This window comes from Hylobates moloch, unplaced genomic scaffold (assembly GCF_009828535.3).
Source record: "Hylobates moloch isolate HMO894 unplaced genomic scaffold, HMol_V3 SCAFFOLD_10, whole genome shotgun sequence".
NCBI lineage: Eukaryota > Metazoa > Chordata > Mammalia > Primates > Hylobatidae > Hylobates > Hylobates moloch.
This window is the reverse complement of record NW_026652285.1, coordinates 20,712,907-20,721,633: the sequence shown is the minus strand read 5'-3', so window position 1 is coordinate 20,721,633 and position 8,727 is coordinate 20,712,907. Positions and strand designations below refer to the sequence as shown.

Genomic DNA, 8,727 nt, shown 5'->3' with positions numbered 1-8,727 from the left:
ACCCAGGCTGGCGATCATGTGGTGCAATCATGGCTAAAGGCAGCCGTGACCTCCTGGGATCAGGCGATCCTCCTGCCTCAGCCTCCTGTATAGTTGGGATCACAGGCTCATGCCGCCATGCCTGCCTAATTTTTTGAAGTTATTATTATTATTATTTCCAAATCAGTAGGTCTTTTATTGTATCGTTTAAATATCACAAATAGGTCTTAGGAATCATCGAGCATCTTGTTTGTACAGGTGGACAACTCTCAAATCTTATTCATCAGCCTGCTGAACAGTTCCCTTTTCAGAGACATAGATACCGTTCAAAAATTTCCTGATATCCTTGTTTTTAACTGTTGTGGCTGAATCAAAGCCGCTGAATTTGAAACAAGCTCAATGTCATTTCCTTCAAGGATGAATTCATCTTTCTGGGCTTGAGATACTGAACAAGCAACACCTGGTCTCATCTGAACCCTGTGGATGTATTTTTCACCCAATAAATTTTGGATTTCAACAAGAGACCCATTCTCCTAGATAACAACGTTGATGAGGAAGTGAGCATACACAGACCTCATCTTGTAACTGAGGCCCAGTGTAACACCCTTGATCGTGTTCTGTACATGACTACAAATATTCTGAACGGCAGCCAGTTCCTCTCTGTTACCCCACCGTTTGTCAACCCGGAGCCTCTTTTTTTTCTTTCCAAGAAGACTGAGTTCTATATTGATGTGATTGAAGTCCCTCCACAGGGTTCCTCTGGGGCCCTTCACAATAACTGTGCGTCCCTTCAGAGTAATGCCAACATTTTCTGGAATGTCGACAGTCTGATTGCTGAGAATGGTCTTCATTCTCGCAGTAGACATGGCTAAAAATTATTTTTAGTATTGGGTTTCCCTGTGTTGCCCAGGCTAACCTCAACCTCCTGGGCTCAAGCAGTCCTTACACCTTGGCTTCCCCAAGTGCTGGGATTACAGGTGTGAGCCACTGTGCCCGGCCTCCTGCTCCCTGCTTAATCCCTGGCAACTACTAATCTGTTCTCCATTTCTATAATTTTTTTTTCAAGAGTGTTATATATATAATGGAATCAAGCAGTATGTAACCTTTTGGGATTGATTTTCTTCACTTAGCATAATTCTCAGGAGATTCATCCAGTTTGTTGCATGGGTCAACAGTTCATTCTTTTTTATTGCTATATAGTATTCCATGGTATGGATGTACTACAGTTTGTTTAACCATTCAGCCATTGATGGAGTTGTTTCCAGTTTTTGGCCATCACGAATAGAGTTACTATAAACACTCATGTATTCTTTTTTGTGAACATAAATTTTTATTTCTCTGGAATAAATTCCCAAAAGCCCATATGGTAGTTCCATGTTTAGCTTTTTTTAAGAAACTGCTGACTGGGCATGGTGGCTCACACCTATTATCCCAGCACTTTGGGATGCCAAAGTGGGCAGATCGCTTGAGCCCAGGAGTTCAAGACTAGCCTAGGCAATATAGCAAAATCCCATCTCATACAAAAAATTAGCTGCACATGGTGGTGCATGCCTGTTGTCCCTAGCTACTTGGGAGGCTGGGGTGGGAGGATCACTTGAGCCTGGGAGGCAGAGGTTGCAGTGATTGCGCTACTGCACTCCAGCCTGGGAGCCAGAGACCCTGTCTCAAAACACATACAAAATTTCCCAAACCATTTCTAAAGTGGCTGTATCCTTTTACATTTCCACCATCAATGTGTGAGTGACTTAGTTTCTCCACATCCTCACCAACATTTGGTATTGTCACTTTTAACAATGTTAGCATTCTGATAGGTGTGTAGCCATATCTCATTATGGTTTTATTTTGCATTTGCATTTCCCTACTGACAATGACATTGAATCTCTTTCATGTGCTCATTTGCCATCTGTATTTCCACTTTTGTGAAATGTCTCTTCATGTCTTTTGCCCATTTTCTAATTAGATTGTTTGTGTTTTTATTGTTGCATTTTTAGAGTTCTTTAATATTCTATTTGCTAGTCTTTTGTTGGATAAATGGTTTGCAAATATTTTCTCCTCTCTAGCTCATCTTTTTGTCTTTTTACAGATTATTTCACAAAAGTTTTCAGTTTTGATAATGTCCAATTTATCGATTTTTCTTTTATGGATTGTACTTTGGTGTCAACTTTAAGAGCTGTTTGCTTCGTCCTAGACCTTGAAGATTTTCTTCTATTTTTTTTCTAAAAGGCTTTCTTTTTTCTTTTTCTTTTTCTTTTTTTTTTTTTTTTTTTGAGACAGGGTCTCGCTCTGTCACTCAGGCTGAAGTACAGTGGCACAATCACAGCTCTTGCAGCCTTGATCTCCCAGGCTCAAGCAATTCTCCTGCCTCAGCCTCTGAAGTAGCTGGGATTACAAGCATGTGCCACCACAACTGGCCAATTTTTGTATTCGGGTTTTTTTTTTTTTTTTTTGTAGAGATGGAGTTTCCCAAAGTGCTGGGACTATAGGCATGAGCCACCACACCCAGCCTACATGTTTATCTTGTATCCTGTGACATTCCTGAATTCACTTATTTCTAGGAGGTTTGTTTGTTTGTTTTTTGTAGACTCCTTGAGATTTTCTGTATATATAATCATGTCATCTGCAAATAGGAAGAGTTTTCCCTCTTCATTACCAATCTTTTATTTCCTTCTCTTATCTTATTGCACGGACTAGAGCTACCAGCACTATGTTGAATAAAAGCGGTGCTTTATTCCCACTATTAGAGGCAAAGCATTCAGTCTTTTACCATTAAGTATAATGTTAGCAGGTTTTTCATAGTTGCTGCTTATCAAGTTGAGGACATTCCCCTCTATTCCTATTTTTTCTGACAAGTGTTTTTGTTTGTTTGTTTTTTGTTTTTTGAGACAAAATTTAGCTCTTGTGGCCCAGGCTGGAGTGCAATGGCACGATCTTCACTCACCGCAACCTCTGCCTCCCGGGTTCAAGAGATTCTTCTGCCTCAGCCTCCTGAGTAGCTGGGATTACAGGCATGTGCCACCACGCCTGGCTAATTTTGCATTTTTAGTAGAGATAGTGTTTCTCCATGTTGGTCAGGCTGGTCTCGAACTCCTGACCTCCGGTGATCCACCAGCCTCGGCCTCCCAAAGTGCTGGGATTACACCACACCCAGTCAGGTTTTTTTTTTTTAATTATTAAATGGGTGTTGAATTCCGTCAAATGTCTTTTCTGCATCATTGCTATGATTATGTGGATTTTCCTCTTTATACTGTTAACATGGTGGATTACATTGATCAATTTTTGGATATTGAATCAGCCTTGCATCCCTGAAATGCAAGTGTATAATTCTTTTTATATATTGCTGGAGTCCATTTGCTACTATTTTGTTAAGGATTTTTGCCTGTATATTCATGCAGGATATTGGTCTATAGTTTTCTTTTTGTTCTACTGTCCTCATCTGGTTTTGATAATATTAACCTTATAAAATTAATTGGAAAACATTTTCTCTCTTCTGTTCTCTGAAAGAGATTGTGAAGAATTAAATTCTTCTTTGAGTGTTTGGTAGAATTCTCCAGTGAAACCATCTGGATCAGGAAATATTGAGAGGGAGGGAGGATGGTTTTTATTACAAATTCAATTTTCTTAGTAGTTACAGGGCTATTCAAATTCAACTAATACCCTAAAATTAAACTAATTTAAACTAATATGCTAAGAAAAACTTCTACACATATAAACTCATACTGGATAAGTTAAGTAGTTTGTGTGTTTGAGGGAAATTGGTTTATTTTATTTAAGTTGCCAAATTTATGCGTGTAGAGATTTTTTGGAGGATATTAATTTCTTGGGGCTGCTGCAACAAATAAACACAACTTAATAACTTGAAACAACAGAAATTTATTCTCTCACAGTTATGGAGGCCAGAAGTTCAAAATCGGCATCAATGGTCAAATCAAGGCATTGGCAGGACCACACACTTTTCAGAAGCTCTGTAGAAGAATTCATTTCTTGCCTCTTCAAGTTTCTGGTAGCAACCAACATTCCTTGGCTTGTGGCCACATTGCTTAAATCTCTGCCTCCATGGTTGCATTCCCTTCTCTTTTGTCCACAACTCCCTCTGTCTCTCTCTTACAAAGACATTTGTCATTGCACTTAAGGTCTACTAGGATAATCTCATCTCAAAATCCTTACTTAATCGCATCTACAAACACTCTTTTTCCACATAAGGTAATATTTACAGGTTCCAGGGATTAGGACCTAATTAACACTTTGGAGGTCTACTGAGGCTGACTAATGGCCTCCAAACATAATTCTCTAATTCTTTTTATTTCCCTATTATTAAGTCCCATAGTGTTTCCCTATTATCCTTTTGATGCCTACAGGGTCCATGTGATATCTCTTCTTTCATTGCTAATATATTTCTCCTCTCTTTTAAAATTTGTCAGTCTTGCTAGAGATTTATTGATCTTTTCAAATAATTAGCTCCTTGTTTCGTTGGTTTTCTCTTTTTCTTTTCAGTTTTCTGTTTCTTTTTTTATTTTGAATGTCATGGATTTCTGCCTTTTTTTGAGACAGGGTCTTTCTCTGTCGCCCAGGCTGGAGGGCAGTGGCATGATCATAGCTCACTGCAGCTTCCAGCTCCTCAGCTCAACTGAGCCTCCCACCTTGGCCTCCCAAGTACCTGGGACCACAGTTGTGTACCACCGTGATTGGTTAATTTTTAATTTTTAATTTTTAATGTTTTTTAGAAATAGGGTCTCGCTATGTTGCTCAGGCTGCTCTCAAACTCCTGACCTCAAGCGATTCTGCCACCTTGGTCTCCCAGAGTGTTGGGATTACAGGTGTGAGCCACCATGCTCAGCCCTGCTCTTATCTTATTATTTCCTTCCTTCTGCTGGCTTTGGATTTATTTTTTTCCCAGGTTCTTGAGGTATGAGCTTAGATCATTGATTTGATAAAGACTTTACTACTTTTCATCTATTTTCTTTTTTCCTTTCTTTCTTTTTGACACAGGATCTGGCTCTGCCACCCAGGCTGGAGTGCAGTGGCACGATCTCAGCTCACTGCAGCCTTGATCTCCCCAGCTCAAGTGATCCTCCCACCTCAGCCTTCTGAGTAGCTGAGACCACAGGGACACGCCACCATACCTGGCTAATTTTTGTATTTGGGTTTGTTTGTTTTTTGTTTTTTTGTGTGTGTTTTTTTGTAGAGATGGAGTTTTGCCATGTTGCCCAGGCTGCTCTCGAACTCCTGGGCTCAAGCGATCTGTCCACCTCGGCCCCCCAAAATACTAGGATTACAGGCATGAGTTACCATACGTGGGCCTCTACTGTTCTAATATGTGCATTTAATGCTATACATTTTCTTCATCTATGCCCCAAAGATTTTGTTACATTATATTTTCATTTCACTCGCTTCAGTATATTTTACAATTTCCCTTGGCCAGGTGCAGTGACTCATACCTGTAATATCAGCACTTTGGGAGGCAGAGGCAGGTGAATCACCTGAGTATAGGAGTTGGAGACCAGCCTGGGCAACACAGGGAGACCCCATCTCTACAAAAAATCCAAAAATTAGCCAAGCGTGGTAGTGTGCTCTTGTAGTCCTAGCTACTCGGGAGGTTGAGGCTGCAGTGAGCTGTGATAGTGCCACTGCATTCCAGCCTGGACAACAGAGCGAGAGCCCATCTCTAAAAAAAGAATAAATAAATAAATGTATATATTATTATATGTAACTATTATATAATAGTATAATATATTATAATAGTATAATATATTATACTATTATATAATATATAATACATGCAATACATATACATATATGTGTAATTTTATACATGTATTATATATACACATACATTATATAGGTGTATATATAATATTGTATACATAAAATATTTTATATATATACATATATAATTTATCTTGAGACTTCCCTTTTTCGTCCATGGAGTACTTAGAAGTGTGTTGTTTAGTTTCCAAGCATTTGGAAATTTTTCTGTTATCTTTTTGTGATTGATTTCTAGTTTGATTCCATTGTGGTCAGAGAACACACTTAGTATTAATTCAGTTGTTTTACATCTGTTTGTTTTATGGCCCAGGATATGGTCTATTTTGAAATGTGTTACCTGAGTAGTCGAAAAGAATGAACATTTTGCTGTTGTTGGGTGAAGTGTTCTATAAATATTCATTAGATCTTGTTGGTTGATGGTTTTGTTGAACTCTTCTATATCCTTGTTGATTTTCTGTCTAGCTGTCCTACCAATTGTTAAGAGAGGAGGATTGAAGTCTTCAGCCACACTTGCAGATTTTTCTTTTTTTTTTTTTTTTGAACTAAGTGGCTTTTTTATTAGAGAAAGCCGAATTAAAAAGGACTTAAGAGTTGGCATTGGGGCCCTTCTTCTTGCCAAAGGTGGGCACAACGTTGACAAAGCACCGGTTGTACTGCATCTGCCGCTTAGCCCGACCTGTCTTCTTCTTCTCCTGTTTGGTCACCTTAGGAGTCAGATTTTTCTATCTCTCCTTTCAGTTCTATCAGTTTTGGCTTCATATGGATTGCAGTTCTGTTGTTTGGTGCATACACATTTAGGATGATTTGTTTTCTCGCTAGATTGGCTCTTGTATCATTGTATAATGTCTCTGTCTCTAGAAAAGTTTCTTTGCTCTGAAGCCCACTTTATCTGACATATATACATACACAATATATATGTGTATAGCTACTCCTGCTTTCTTTTGTTTAATGTTTACATAACCTATCTTTCCTATCTTTTTTCATCTTTTTACTTCCAACCTACCTTTATTGCTATACTTACAATGACTTTATGCACCACATCTAGTTAGGTCATGTTTTTTAATCCACTCTATCAATCGCTTTCAATTAGATATCAATCTTTTGCATTTAGACCATTTATATTCAATATAATTATTGATATGTTAGGGAATAAGCCTGCTGGTTTTTTGTTTTGTTTTGTTTTATGCTTTTCTCTCTGTTTTTTTGTTTTTGTTTTTTTTCCTGAGACGCAGTCTTGGTCTATTTCCCAGGCTGGAATGCAGTGGCATGATCTCAGCTCACTGCAACCTCTGCCTCCCAGGTTCAAGTGATTCTTGTGCCTCAGCCTCCTGAGTAGCTGGGATTACAGGCACCTGCCACCACGCCTGGCTAGTTTTTGTATTTTTAGTACAGACGTGGTTTCAATGTTGACCAGGCTGGTCTTGAACTTCTGACCTCAAGTAATCTGCCTCCCTCGGCCTCCCAAAGTACTGGGATTATAGGCGGGAGCCACCGTGCCAGGCCCACTTTTCATTTTTCTATTTTCTTTTCCCTGCCTTCCTGTGGGCTACTTGAACATTTTCATTAGAATCTTCTTTTTATTCATCTGTAGTACTTGGGGATATTTCTTTACATGTAACTTTTTTTTTTTGAGAGGGGGGTCTCACTCTGTCGCCCAAGCTGGAATGCAATGGCACGATCTCAGTTCACTGCAGCCTCTGCCTCCTGGGTTCAAGTGACTCTAATGCCTCAGCCACCCAAGTAGCTGGGATTACAGGCATGCACCACCACGACAGGCTAATTTTTGTATTTTTAGTAGAGATGTTAGCCAGGCTGGGCTCGAACTACAGGCCTCACATGATCCACCCGCATTGGCTTCTCCAAGTACTGGGATTACAGACGTAAGCCACCAAACCTGGCCTACACGTAACTTTTTAAGTGATTTATCTAGGTATTACATTGTATGTACATGGCTTAATACAGTGCACTGGTTTTACCGGTTAAAGTGAAATATAAAAACCTTACCTCCCAAGCTGGGCGTGGTGACTCACGCCTGTGATTCTAGCACTTTGGGAGGCCCAGGTGGGAGGATCCTTTGGACCTAAGAGTTCAAGACTAGCCTGGGCAACATAGTGAGACCTTGTCTCTAAAAAAATTTAAAAATTAGCCGAGTGTGGTGGTGTGCCTGTAGTCCCAGCTACTCGGGAGGCTGTGGTGGGAGGATCACTTAAGTCTAGAAAGTCGAGACTGCAGTGAGCCATTATCATGCCATTACACTCCAGCCTGGGCAACAGACTGAGACCCTGCCTCAAAAAGAAAAAAAAAGAAATATTACTCCTCTTTACATCCTTTTGCCAGCCTCCATTTATAATATGATTGCCTTAAATATTTCCTCTGCATATTTTTAGAACCACAACAGACTGTATTGTAATTTTTATTCAATTATCAAAAATAATTTAGAAAACTCAAGAAGAGGCCAGGTGCAGTGTCTCATGCCTGTAGTCCCAGCACTTTGGGAGGCCGGGGTGGGCAGATCACGAGGTCAGGAGATCGAGACCATCCTGGCCAACATGGTGAAACCCTGTCTCTACTAAAATACAAAAACAGCTGGGCATGGTGGCGCATGCCTGTGGTCCCAGCTACTTGGGAGGCTGAGGCATGAGAATGGCTTGAACCTGGGAGACAGAGGTTGCAGTGAGCCAAGATTGTGCCACCGCCCTCTAGTCTGGGTGGCAGAGTGAGACCCTGTATTGAGGAGGAGGAGGAGGAAGAGAAGGAGGAGGAAGGGGGAGGAGGAGGAGGAGGAGGAGGAGGAAGGGGAAAGGAAGGGATGGGGAAGAAGAAGAAGAAAAGTGTTTTTGAACAATGAGAATACATGGATGGGGAGGGGCAATAACACACCAGGGGTGGGGAGCTGGGGGAGGGATAGCATTAGGAGAAATACTTAATGTAGATGACGGGTTGATGAGTGCAGCAAACCACCATGGCACGTATATACCTATGTAA

The 8,727-nt window shown here is 40.3% G+C and overlaps 1 pseudogene; it reads right to left on the bottom strand.

Annotated features, from left to right (window-relative positions):
• Positions 1–255: 255 nt before the first annotated feature.
• LOC116474137 (large ribosomal subunit protein uL6-like) lies at positions 256–835 on the bottom strand (annotated as a pseudogene).
• Between the last annotated feature and the right edge of the window lie 7,892 nt (positions 836–8,727).